This window comes from Tympanuchus pallidicinctus, unplaced genomic scaffold, assembly GCF_026119805.1.
Source record: "Tympanuchus pallidicinctus isolate F22 unplaced genomic scaffold, pur_lepc_1.0 scaffold2, whole genome shotgun sequence".
Lineage (NCBI taxonomy): Eukaryota > Metazoa > Chordata > Aves > Galliformes > Phasianidae > Tympanuchus > Tympanuchus pallidicinctus.
In genome coordinates, this window is record NW_026294721.1 from 43,599,506 (window position 1) to 43,613,967 (window position 14,462).

Genomic DNA, 14,462 nt, shown 5'->3' on the forward strand with positions numbered 1-14,462 from the left:
ACCATAGCTCTCCTTACAAACATGCTAGTGATGTATACTAGGTAGCAAGAAGGTAGGAGAAAACTGCAACAAGTTTCCAGACTGCTAAAGCTCACAGGGACTAAAAACAAATAAACACAGTAGCTATTATTATTTGCTGATAGGGACTTATGACAGATCCTGCAGTCATGCCATGCGAACCATTGAACAACATTTTGGGAGCAGAGTCTCCTGCAACACCTCTTCTTTAGCAGGTCTGGGCTTTCCTCACTCAGCCTTCCAAGAAAAAAAGAAAAAAAAAACTTTTTAAGGAAACAGGAATGAGAAACAAGCTCATTCAGGAAATCCTAGGCATCCTCCCAGAGATTTCATGCATATAAACTGACAACACCAGGCCTGAACTGATCACGAATGTGGAACTGGCCAGAATGTATTTCTGTGCTCAACGCTTCCCACACCCTCAAATTTTCAGTATGACAGTTGTGTGGTGACCACATGGGAGGTCACTCATAGGTTGGGGTGGGTTGAGGACAAGGAATCAAATTGTTATTCACAATCCACAGAATGCTCCCAGGAAAGGACAAGGTTGGGGCACAGCATGCAGTCCTTCTGTCAAGAAGCTTTACTGCCAATAGAGGGGACAGAACAGCATGGAGAATAAAAGAAGACCTCTGATTCTACACCCTTTAAAGCAATAGCAAACAGACAACAAGGAACTCCCTTCTAATTACCAGAGAAAGACATGAGACTACGTTTCACCTGCAGCCCTTGGCTACTGATTATACATGACATTTATGCCAGTGACTGTAACTGGGGATCTAAACGTTACTCGATCAGAGCATATCCCTTCATGCTCAGCACATAAAGAGATGAAGGATTTGTTTCCATTTTGGTTTTGGAGTATTTTTGGTCACTATTTCATGCATCTGGTTCCTTCTGCAATTGGTCTTCATTATGTCTTAAACTATACAGTAACCTTTTCTCAGTTCTGTGGTCTACAGCACACAAGCATTTGCAGGATCACAGTTGAACTATTTCTGGAAATGCTGCCCAAAATTTGTTTGTGGTGTAGCTCAGTATAGCTCAATCCATCAACACTGACTTTGGCCTAAAATGTTCAAATAGCTTTGGAACAGGAATGGAAGAGCCAAGTCAGCTAAAATAACATTGTTGGTATGAATTGTTGGCCAAAGTTTTTAGTGATCCCAGAACAAAATATTTTCCTTTGTTTTTGGTAAAAACAAAACTAAGATCCTCAGTACTCACTCACTGCTGTCATCTTGCTTCACATCTATCACAACCAAGAAGAGAAGTAGAACTGCTGATTACCACTGGAAAGACTGTTTTCCAGATTACCTGCAGAAAGAGAAAATGGTCAGCCAAGAAGAAAATGTGGTATGAGTTCAGAAGTCTGAGAAACTATTCCACACCTAGGCATTGCCCATACAGAATCCCGAGTATCTGGGACCAAATTCTGACATTTCAGTTGATGCTAAACAGCACCTTCCACAAGTAGCTGCAAGGGACTGTAAGCCACTGAGTTAGACTCTGACCCTCGCAAGCTCATACAAGTTCGCCATTATCCCAAACTGCATTCTTGTCAACAATGCACAATTTTCAATACATCACTCCCTTTTCAAGTCAAATTAACGCACCACAGTCAGCCTGTGCTTCCTGGACAACTCTGTCCTAATTGAGACTTCCGTGATTTTATTTCAAGAAAGCAAGAGCTTTCATCTGTGATTTCAATTGCAGGGACAGATTGATAACGAACTGTGTAGGTTTCTCCAAACAAAATATCACATTCCCTGGATGCAGCTACCTGACAAAAGACATTAGAGCACAGGAGCTGGGACTGTGCTTAAGCTCAGACATGTATTGTTAAATGTGACATGCTCAATTTATCATTAGTTATGAAGTGAAAACGGATGAATACACATTCAATTTAGTTCAGCTGCTTTCTTCATTTATCATACTCTTTCATCATCCATCATTCTTCCCCACCACCCTTTTGATTTGAACAAATAACATACTTTCATAAGTTTAATCTAATTAATCATAATTGTAAGGTAATGTTCCCTTAATGAAGCGTATACTGAGCTTTATAAAGTTTGTTGCAATTTTAATAAAATCTGTTCCAGATAGAATCTACAAATGTTTTCAATGGAGCCAAAAGCATCCCTATCTCTCTCTCCCACTCATTACTAAGGTTGATGATGATGTATCAGTACAAGGAGTTGCTCAAGCATATTGCTCTTTTATAGAACAACTGTTCCAATAAATTGGAAAGCGTTCATCATTTTACGAGACAAGACGTGCAGTTAAAAAAGTTAATTGAAATAGACACAAATTAAGAAAACTACCTTAAGATTTTTTCATACCTTACTTCTATGAAATACACAATACTTGCTATCTTCTGAGGGCATCCTGAGTGCCAAAAATTGTATAAAGAAATTGCTCATTAGCATCAAAGATGGTAGGCAGAACTAGCAAGTTTTGCTACAGTTCTTCAACTGCAGTTAACCCAGAATGGACCTGCTGTCTGGCAATATCAATGAACAGAAAAATCACTGCACAAGACCAAGTGACAAAATTCCAGTTCTGCTCAAGGAAAATCTGGTGAGCTGAGTCAAGTCTTACCAATTCCTAATTTCACTCTCCCCCCGCACTGTCTATGGTGAACAATGTTGCTTACCTTATCTAGTTGTGATTTCCCGAAGTTCATAAAACATTTCAGAGCATCTGGGCAGAAAGTGCTGTGGACATTCAATATGACATATGATTGTTATTAATGTGCAATTTCATTTGATCATTATTAACATACTGAGACTCTTCACACCGAGATTAACATACCCTCCATTTGCTAACACCAAAGCACACTCATTTGTATCTGTTTCAACTCTTATACCAGCAATTATTTCAAAGTTGCAAAACCAGAAACAGCGCATTAGAGAATTGACTTGTTTTCCCCCTGACAGAATTTCACATCTGCAGGCCACTAATAACAGATGCCTGCCCTTTTCAAAATTGGGCAGCATATCTAGTTAAAAGCTGTACTTCGCTCCAGGGGGTTCTGTCCATGTCAGCAGCCCAGTCATAAAGAGTACTGGCAAGTTAATACTCCACCCATCCAACCATATACTCACAACATTATTTCCACATTTTCATTTTTGAAGTGTAGTGTCACAACTTTTACTTCAGCTTCACTCCAAACTTTTGAGAAGTTTCAGCAAAAGGAACTGTTTTACCCACTGTATGTAACTACTGCCCCCATCTAAGCAAGACGCAACTTGCCAAGGTGACAGGTGAACAACTCAAAAAGCATCTATTAAAAGCATCTAAAGCATCAGTTTATCCAGATGCAAGTCATTATAAGGCCATTTCATTATAGGAACGACAGTGTAGTTTGACAGCTGGTTCCCTAATTTATATTGTAAAGTTTAAGAGCTTTTCCCTTCCATTTTGTGAAATAAAAGTTTCAAGGTTTCTGGCAGACCATTAAAACAAAGTTTGCTTGTGACACTCCCTTGCTGTGCACAGCATTAGAGCCACATGTTTTCCAGTGCTCCCCTCGGACCTGGAATCTCCCCTTTTCCAGCTCTCTCCTTCCCATTTTACCCACAACAATAACATGGGCCAGAGAGGAAACTGCCTGGTGGCACTTTTCTGTTCCCCATCCCATGCAACTTCACTTTTCCTTTTCCCTCCCCTCAGAGAGCACTGTTTAAGCATAAGCTGCTACAGTAGCCAGTGGGGTCAAAGCACCGCTACCAATTAAGATAAGTACAAAGAATGAGATCAATTAATCATTTGTTATCTTTACAGTGCAATAGCTGAAGTTCCACAGTATGCAGTCCAATAATCTGTACAACCCCCAAGCTGCTCATCTTCTGCTGAGCTGATCATTCATTATCCAGCACATAGCAGCATAAAGAACTCTTCATTGTTAAAGGCAACCAGTCTAGCACAAGTGACAAGTCTTTGAAGCTCCCGTCCATCCCAAGCCCATATAGTTTAAAATGTCTGTAATACACATGTTAAATCTTAAGCAGATTTATGGCCTGATCCTGTTTTCAGTGAAAGCAAAGGGAAAAACGTATCAAACTCTTGGGAATCAGGTTCAACAGTTCACAACAGTGCTCTGCCTTAAGCACTAACACTGTTGTAAGGCAGAAATATAAGAGTCCAAACCAACAGATACATATATTCAGTGGAAAAAAAGATGCCTTCTGTGATTTGAGTGAAGGCAAAAAATACCACCCAGTTACCTGCTGAATCTATGAAAGCTATAATACACAGGTGCAAAACATACCAATTCTTATTTTCCTTGCTCTGAACTGGCCTGTGACCTCTGATACAAAGAGAATAGCAAGATGGGGATGCAGATGGCATGGAAGTCCCACGAGGTACACACAAGTTAATTCTCTACAAGAAAATACTCAAACAAGGTGATGCTTACCACTTTCTCCTAACGTACAGCCATTTCTTTTGATAACAGAATGCGACTCTGATGAATCACCTCAACTTGGCAAAGAAAGACTGCATATGACTCGTTACTGCTCCTCAAAACAGTTCAGCAACAAAGATAGGATAAAAGACAACTCTATGGAAAGCAGTAAAGCCCATGACCTCAAGTTCTCAAAATAGGACCATCCATTTAGAGAATAGCCATGGTCAAAAAAAAAAAAAAAGAATCACTCTGATGATGTAATGAGAGTCCAGTTGAAGAGAATGTGCTGGTCAGCATCTACCACCATACTGATGTTGAGAAAGAATTGATTATGGAAGAAAAGAAAGAAAAAAAAAAAAAAAGTTTGCTTTGATTTTTTTTTCATTTTGATTTTGAAAAAAAAAGTTATTTGAAATTAAATAAAAAAAAAATTCTCACAACCTCAGAATCTGCTTTCCTTCTGTCTCTTCATACTCTTTTTCCTACAGAAACTGATGAGTGGAAACAACCATGAAATGATTTTTTGCCTACTTTTTCTTGGAAACACAAGGGCAAGAAAAGAGAAACTTTAATGTGGTACAGAACTTCCAAGTTAAATTCTTCCATTTCTGAGAAGCTCAGAAGAAAAGCAACGTTGCAGTTTTACATCCCAGTTCCTACAAGATTTCCACCAATGCAAGTGCAAAGAGGTAACATTCTTGGAAAACAATGCGTCCATCTGAAATATCCAAGCTGAGGAGGCACTGCCTGGTACGAACAGCAATCCTGCCCAGGTGTGCCAGAGGCAGCAAAAGTTGCAGCGGTGCTGCATCTCTTCCAGTACAGCAAGTGGTGAGGGGGCAGGAGCCAGCCTACTGCAATTAGACTTTGCTCCTCCTCAGCAAAAAGCAGAGCTATCATTTTCCCAGCACTCTTCTGTCTTGGTTTTCCCATTCTTACAACTCGCATTTTCTGAAGGACTCGAAGCCACTCTGAGGTTGTGTCCTACTTACTATTGGCAACTGAGTCCAGTGCACTCATTGAGGCTCCCTGCATCCAGTGAAGCTGGTGGATAAGCCTTCTATTTAAGAACTAATTTTTTACAAAGCCCAATCTCTTACATTCGGTTGTTGTTTGCCCAGGAAGTTTCTTTGTCATTTACCAGCTTGGTGAAAGGCATTTGCTGAGCTCTGCTTTCCTGGCAGTAGAACAGAAAGGGCTTGGATTCAATTCATTACAGTTTAATGCCATATTTGCAGTAAGATTCACCACTTTAAAAGAAGAAATATTGCCACCATACTACGCTGCTAGGAAAAGATAAGAAGAGAAGATATACTAATTATCATCTAAGTTACATATCTGCCATTGCTAACTTTGCTGTACATAGCCACTGCAGCCTAACATTCAACTCTAAAGCAATAGCTCATAAAACCTGCCTCTGCCACACAGCACTGTCTGCCCAGAGGCACACTGCTAAGTTTTAATTAATAGATAGTTTGTAAGAAAGCCACAAGGTAAAAACAAAAAAAAAACAACAACAAAAATAATCTACCATGCCCATTTCAGCAAAACTACAACTCACTCTCATTCTCATCCAGTATCAGTTTCACAAGTGTATAACAGCATATAATCAACAATCCCCATGCCTGAGCTAAGCCTATTTGTTCCACATCCACACTCAGCATGAGGGAGCATTTCACTGGGGCAAATGTTTGTCTCAAAATTAGAAAAAAAAGAATCCTAACAGCATGCGACCGTTCACTTTTTCCAAAGAAAGCAATTACATTCCTTATGTTTTCCAGCTTCTGGTTAAAAAGGTGCTTTCCTGGAACTGTTCTAAAAGAAAACTGCCAGGAACAGAGCTGATCAATTAACATGAGGAAAGAAGAACTGTATGCATATGGGTAAGTGGGGAGGATGTGCAGGGATAGAAGGTGGTAATGAAGGAGTAGAGAAGGAAATAAGTATTGTTTCTTGTGAAGTACCTTATGTGTGCTGGCATTTTATCCCAGCTTTTAAGTGTGATTCAGCCTAGAGATAAAATTCAGCAGGACTATCTTGAATGGTAAGAGCAAACTTAAACCCTGACAATTACTAAATAAGAACATAATTAATTATTTCTTCAACTGAATAGTCTTGAATCCTACCACAAATCAATCAGCTCTTCTTGCCTAAGAAGCTCTGACTCTATTTTAGCTCAATGAAAACAAAATCAATGAAGGCCAATTATAGCCCATCTTGTTAGAGTATGCAAATAGTGCACAATATAGATGAGCTGCTATTGCTTTAGGGCGCTGCTGAGAAATATGCTTGTCAGGCAAAATGCAAACGTGAGCTGGTACTGGCCCCTAGCTGCATGCTGTAAAACACCAGCTCTTTTCTAATAGTTTTCAAGGGCATGCAAAAGCAGCAGAGATACTATGTGCCCCACAGTAGTTGATCATTAGTTTATTACACACTAATTTAAGTTGCAGAAAGCCCACAAATGTGTCTTAGAACAAAGGATCCAGGTTAGTTACAAGAGATGGTACACAGGGGAATTCTTGAAGTGTGACTGAGCCTACTTTCCTTCCAATACAGAAGATTATGAATAAAAGAAACTTAAAGAATAGATAACTGTATCATTAAAAAAGGATTTCAAAGATCCACCAACAATAATTGAACATCTCATGCTCTCAAAGGAGAACAGAAAGCTCTGAATGCCCAGAACACATTTCTGGCCACAAACACAGGCAGTAGTGTACATCCACTCTGCTACTGTGCTAATCTAAACCTAACCAAAACCCAGACTGAAGCATTGCAGGAAGCCTTCTTCTCTTCCCTCTGAAGAGTCAAACTGTAAAGGAAAAATTCACCAAAGCATTCACATGTGTAAAGTATGACCTCCAGCTCTCTGGAAACAAGAGGTCACTGCAAGACAAACTGCTACAAGTTGAACTCTAACAGAGTTCCTGAACTCTGCATAGCCCTGTGCACATCCCCCAAAACCTGGTCTTGCTGGGATCTGTTCATCCTGACTGAACTTCCAATAGTTTACTCACAACAGTAATTGTGATTTACTCACAATTTAAACAGTAATTTACTCACAACAGTGATTTCAGTTCAGAAATCACCTGTAGAGTCTGAGTCTGCTTCTGCGCTCTCTGGCTGCAGCCTGAGCACACTTCTGACGAAAAGCTTGTTGCATGCTGACTTTCTGTCCATGCAGTAAAACTCCGTGCTTAGCTTTAAGGACTATTTTTGATTGCCAGCTTCATTCTAAATTCCCTAATGGAAAAATGCATAGCTAATACTGACGTTTATCCTAAACAAAATTACTTCCAGAGCAACCTATGTAGTACACTTATAGCTCTCACTAGTTTAGTCTGTTAGTAACAGACATAAATTACATTACTCTCCCTTAGGTTGAGTCTGTTTTGCCCAAGGTGGTAATTGGCTGAGAGTTTTACTTGCTACAGAGCCCATCTTTTTGAATCACAGAGACATCTGTTTGCCAAGCAATGAGGGAAGACATGAAAGCAGGAGCCTGGTCATTTCATACCAGGAGCTTGACAGTTTGTCTGTCATGAACCACAAGGGGTTCCAAGTAGTAAGACATTTTTCACAGTTTTGTGCCTGAGATCTTGCAGTGAATTCTGCACTATTTGGGTACCTCAACACTAGTGGTTGTGTCAAATAGAAATCAATAAGCTGCATTTGAAACCAGAAGTGTGCATGCACACAAGTTATAGAAAAAAAATGAATGTCAGATACTCATTGGTAGTGTCCTGTTAAAAGACATAACATCTGAAAAGGATCCAAAGTGAGGAGTGTATGAATTTGAAAAGGATATAAAGTTCATTTGACAGAAGTGTAGTTCTGACAGAAGCTCGTTACCTAAAACAATAATTTGACAAAAGTAGCAGCATGCCCTAAATTTGGCTATTGGAAACAGCACCTCCAGAACCAATTAAGACTGGTGAGTACTTGCTAGTGAGCACATACCTATTAAATTTTAAATGTGTCTCCACATTGTACAGCAATAAAGCAGTGGCATTCTTGGTTAAAAGGTAGTTCTCAGTCTTAATTCTTAGCACAACTTTTACCAAGCCATTCCATCCCTCTCATTATGCTTCCAAAACTTCTGCTCACACTGCAGTAAATCACCCTGCTCATGTAACCTAAGGAGCAGAAATCAGTAGATCTACAGAAACTGGAAACCCTGATCTTCAGATAGCAATGATTATCAACTCCCTAGAAGTTTTCATAAAGAGATAAATGAGTACATGTCATTTTGAGGGAGAAGCAGAATCTAAGACAAACGTTGTTGCCACCTTCAGGGTTTATTTTGAGCTCCTTTGAAACACGGCACATTTCTACATCGACAAGTGAGAGCACAACCACGTCCTGACTGAAACGTGCAGAACTCGGTGAGGGACAACACCCTTCAGTTAAAAGTAAGCTAAAGTTTGGCCCTGATGGTACACAAAGAGATGATCACTACTCCAAAAGATATGGAGGTGGTAACAAAGAAATGATTGAGCAGGGCTTGAATACAGCATACTCTGAGCAGCAAGTTATTCCACAGAAGCTATGAATGCACTCCCTCTCCAATCACATCTTCCTCATAATTCATGTGTTACCTATAATTTCACAGAGTTAGCCCATTTGTGTTACTTCTAAGCTTCTGAAGACTTACATTTGAGCCTGATCTTTCTAGAGATGTCAGAATTTCCAAAGATCTCCTGGTACCTCAAGCTTAAGGCCTCTCACTACAGCATGCAATACCCACCAGGCACCTAGCAAACCTAGTATCCTGAAGTACCCTCCCATAATGTGCAACATCACCACACCCTCAAACCCTGATAAAATGGTTAACTTTCATCCTAAACCAGTCAAGGTAAATAAACACCTGGCTTAGGGACTTGTCCATTGATCACTGGTTTACGTTTTTAGAAGGTAGTTATTTCCAAGTTAACAAGAGTCCTCTTCCCCACCAAGTAACAGCCTTATTATTGCTGATCAGGACTGAGAAGTTCCTGTTGTTGACAAGGGATGACGCTTCTGAATTCTCATTCTTCTCCCTGAATACCAATCCAGTATTAGGAGCTGAGTGAACAAAACAGATGGAGAAGTTTGCAATTGTTGAAAAGGATAAATCCTTGACCAGGCAGCCAACTTAGGTGGAGCCACTGAATTAGATGAAGCATAAGAAAGAGAACTACAGTATGCTGCACAAAAGGTAGTTTTGTACTAGAGCCATCCTCACATGGGTTTCTACTTTACACAGCACTGTCAAGCATTGAGACTAATCCATTATCCCAGGATGAAGTGAGGAGAACACAGCATCCTTCTCATTGTTCTTTCACAGCAAATAAAGCTTATTGCAGGAAACAGTTACGTTCTATTTTAGGGAACCAGACTGGTAAAGCACACAAGAAAATCTGATGCCCACTAAGAAAAGCTCTGACTCATGTCAAGAACTCACTTCAGGGGCAGAAAACATCATGGGATGTGCTGCTCAGAGCTCCAGCTGTAGGCGGTGGCAATGCTGTGGTAAGAAGCAGACAGCAGAACCCACTTTACCTGCCAACTCCAATAGTATCAAAGTGAATTGTATAAGAAGTCAACCTATTCCTCTGTAGCTCAGGCAAAAACCTGTCTTCACCACCTAAAACAACATTTCTACTGGTTTGTAAAGACTTAAGTTATCTGCCAGCCAATTTACTGCGCAGGGATGTAACTTAGAAAAAATGAAATAAAATAAGCCTATAATCTTTGATGCAGTCATCAACTGAAGCACAGCACTGCTTTGCAAGGAGTACCAAATCCACTTTCTGCTAAGAACTTGGTGTATTCACTCACCCCGTGAGTGAAAAACTTCCTCTTAATATCTAGCCTAAATCTCCTCTGCCTCAATTTAAAACCATTCCCCCTTGTCCTATCATTATCAATCCATGTAAACAGAGGTTATCAGTCTCTTGCTCCAAAATTAAAACCTCTGTCGAATCATATCTTTGAGATATGCCATGCATACAGAGCATCATCCGGTGTGTGATAAGAAACTGGATATAGTCCAGCCTGTGGATGAACACTACCATAGGGCTTATGGACAAAGATGTTCTACTGCTGATGGGAACACAGGAAATGTCCTGGAATTCAGCAGGTAATGTCTCAGCAGGTGGCTCTTCCCAATACACAGATGCTGAAACAGCAACCTGGAAAGCAAAGCAGATTTTCTGCCCCTGTGCCAAACCTAGCCTATAAAGAAAAGGAAGAAGTAGCCAGGAAGATTTCTCTGTGCCTCCCCACTCTGTTGCAGGTACAGCTCCAAAGCTCAGACACAGGCAACTCCATACACATCTGTCCAGGTAGTAGCCCTATCACAATCTGCAGTGCAGTAAGGTGACCCATGACTCACCCATCCCATGCAAACTAGTAGTATGTTTTCCTGGCTAAGGCCGATGCTTCCATATCTCATGTCTGCCTGGTATTTTAAAACAATAATATCATTTTTCTCAAATAGCTGAAGGGTAAGAAGAGGTCATACACACCATTTACAGAGCCTAAAAGCCAGATATTAATTTTGAAAGACTGTAATAGCTTTGCAATCTGTGCAACAAAAAAAAAAAAGCATCACCATCATTCCAAATGATGTCTTACATGCACTGGCTTGTCTGTAAAATGAATTTACCTTTTCATTACTATTTACTGACTGTGCTTGTATTTCATTTGTATGGATTTTTTTTTCCAGCAAATAGAGGAAAAAACAGCCTCAGAAAATCTAATATAAAGATGGAGACAGTGAACAATTATTGGAGTCTGTATCTCGACTTCTGAGGTCAGATTTCTGCATTTTTTATTATGTTCATTACAAGGAAACACAAAGGAAAAAAATAAAGGAAAACATTCTGGACGGCAACAAATCAGAACTAGTAATGGCATGGACATTTTTCAGGAGCAGCAGTGCCAAAAAGCACAGCTGTGCTGAAACATTCACTCTTAGCACTATGGTTAAACAACTAGTTTATCATCCAAATCAATATTCAAAACCCCCAAGATTCCTTAGCAGCCTCCTAGTCCAACAGCATATGCTCAGGCATGGCTGGGTCAATACCTGTGTTTTGCAGCACGCACTGGCACACATCCACCTGCACAACTCCCAACCCAGAGCAATACAGCCTGTAGTTCTGTACCTGTGCCTGTAGCACCAACCTGCGGTCAGGACAGAGACTAGAGAATTTCAAAGCTCTTGCTGCTCATGAGACCTCATACAAATTTCTCTAACTTCAGGACTGGGCTCATTCACACTAGTGTGGGGAAAAAAAATTATATACATATACTAACGATATACATACATAATTAGTTCCATTTTATCCTTTCTTAAAGCAAAGCTATCTCAGTGAAATCTTGTCTGCAAGGAAGGCTGAATAGTGTGCAACACAAAACTGCACTGAAAAGAAAAATAATGGGACAGTACAGAGACTGATGTGAAAACACCCTGGAGCTGCTCCTGGAGCATAAAATATAGCCCAATATTAGCAAGACACCAGTCTACAGTGTCCTGTATCAGTAAATATAGCTTGTGGAATTCACCTTTCTTAAAGGAAAATAGAAGGGTCTCCAATCAAGGACAGCATGTCCATTCAGATTTTAGCTCTAGTGGTAAAACAGTTGCTCCAAAAATAGGACACAATAGCTTCTTGTCTCCATCGTCTAGCAATGCCACAATTGTACTTCCTACCTCTCCCAGAAAGAAGCAATTAGCCAGGCAGGAAGAGAACGTGTTTTTCCTCCCTTCTATCTTTAATCTAATTCAAGTTGTACAGAAAGGAAGGCAAAGATCAGGAAAAAGAGATTGGGGACAGGTGGAAATAGAGATTTTACTATCCAGTTAGGCAGAGCCATCATGCTTAGGCTTTTCTCTAAGAATTGGTTTTTGAGTTGTTTTCCACAGGAAATGCAATTTGCAACTTCATGGCAGCTGTGAACCAGGCTCTGCGTCCCTAATAACTTTGCACTTGTCACTTGATTCAAATGTTTTAGAAAGGAAGCAAAGTTCTTTAAGATCAATACAGCTTACCAGTTTCATTAACACAGACGGGCAGCCCAAGGACAGATTCCATTTGTGTTTCCAGAAAGTAACAGAGACATTATACATGGGAATCTGCAGCCAAGCCACCTAGTAGTATTGCAACCCTGAACCCCAAGTTCAATTAGAGCCTGCAGGCTGGGCACACATCTATATAGAATCCATAAGGAATTAGGCTACTTTAGCACTAGTACTGACAGAATCTTAGATTATCCAGCCATTATGTCACACCCAGCACCCTTCAAAAAGAAAAGTCAGGAACTAGCAACCTACTACTAGGGTGTTAAAACTAACACCTTGAGAAAGGTTTCATAGTTGACTTCTGTCTTCATCTTAGTTTAAAAAACCTTAATGCATTTTCTGGCTCCTCCCTTAAATACCTCAGTACTGCTTAAAATCCATTCCATTCCTCAAGCAAGAATTTGCAGACTCAGTAAATCCTGGGGTGTACAACTCTTGAGAAGCACTAAGCAAAACAAAGTAGAGCAGGAATGCATTACCACATTTGCCCTCTTAGTGTTCATAGCCATCTACATTTATATCACCTATACATCAGAAGCTTTTATCAATCTTTCAAGTAGTGGAAAGGACACAAGGGAAGTTTAAAACATAGTTTGGTATTGGCTCAGGCGCTTGCTTTGAGGATTTTCAATGGTCTCCTTCACATCACCATGCATTTTCTGTGACAGCCTGCATTTATTTAATGTTTGTTGCATACAATCAAAGAGAAGCCAAGTGGAGGCAGAGCAACCTAAACACAACACAAACAACAGAACCCTTTGCAACACCTGCTGTGCACATACCAAAAATAGCAGCTAGATCTGAGAAACAAGAACTGGCATATCAGTTCGATTTTAACAGCATCTTTGAAAATGACTGTCTATGCCTTTGTCCAAAGCCAGAGAAGAACATCCATGTTTTGCCACAGTTTGAAAGAAGAAATCCATTTCTGTAACTTGGTCTTCATACAAGTTGCAAGAAAAAAAAGAAAATGAGGTCTTTAATAAGAATGAATGCCCTTAGCTCTGAGCGCTAGGAACTAAATCTTAATTTCAAACTGTGGATTTCTTGAGCTGCCTCTACTGATCCAAACCATTTCAGCATTTCCCAGACCTGTCAGAAAAAAAAAAAAGAAAAAAAAAAAAGGAAAACATTGTACAAAAAGCTTTCTGAAAATATAAGAAAGAAATGAGAGCAGCTTAACCCCAGCACTGAGCCAGGTGGCATCTTCTATTCATTGTCCCAGTGCTAGTACCATTTGGGTTTACACTGCTGCTCAAAACAAATAGTATCCTGAAATTAAGAGACTCATTTCCATACCACTCCAAGAATATCTATCTCCTTCCTAATTCATTACAGTCCAGAACCATCTATTAGCAGTCACTGTAGCTGACATAGCTGGCATTGAATATATTAAAAAAAAAAAAAACCCAACCAAAAACCCCACAGAAACCCACATTTGCAGAGAGTGGTAGTAGTCTAGGAACACGACACAAAAAACTATTAAATCTTGCCTAGATGGAGTCAAAGACCAAACAAGATAGTACCTAGCATAAAGAAAGGAGGTGAGTATATGGAGGTTTCTTAAACACTATCAGCTCGTTCATTCATCTACTTCCGTAAGCATGCTGCAATTACAAAGTGATCAAGGAATGCTCTTTCTCATAGCCATACAGATGTATGCTCTTATTCAGTTGCTGTAATGCATACTGCTAATCTGTACTATTTGTTTGCTCCAAAGTAAGAAGGAAATGGTTTGTTTACCACTTTGCCCAGTAGCAGTTACCTGTGAGGCTCTGAAACTCAACTTTATAACTCAACAGTCGATCCCATTTGGCTTGCTAGATATGATTGAAATATCATTTTGTTATGTTTCTTATTAGCTTTCGATTCAGCAATGGCTTTCCTTTCAAAAGCCAGTTTTGCCTTAAGCAAGAACCAAATCAATCTTTGCTGCTTTCCCCAAATCTCAGAATCCCATGG

General features: G+C 39.9%; 1 long non-coding RNA gene across 1 annotated transcript; it reads right to left on the bottom strand.

Annotated features, from left to right (window-relative positions):
* Window positions 1-157: 157 nt before the first annotated feature.
* Window positions 158-2,742, bottom strand: LOC128080590 (uncharacterized). Its single transcript, XR_008206796.1, has 3 exons — window positions 2,675-2,742; window positions 1,246-1,335; window positions 158-255 (listed from the first exon to the last, which is right to left on the bottom strand). It is a non-coding gene; the product is annotated as an uncharacterized LOC128080590 (long non-coding RNA).
* Between the last annotated feature and the right edge of the window lie 11,720 nt (window positions 2,743-14,462).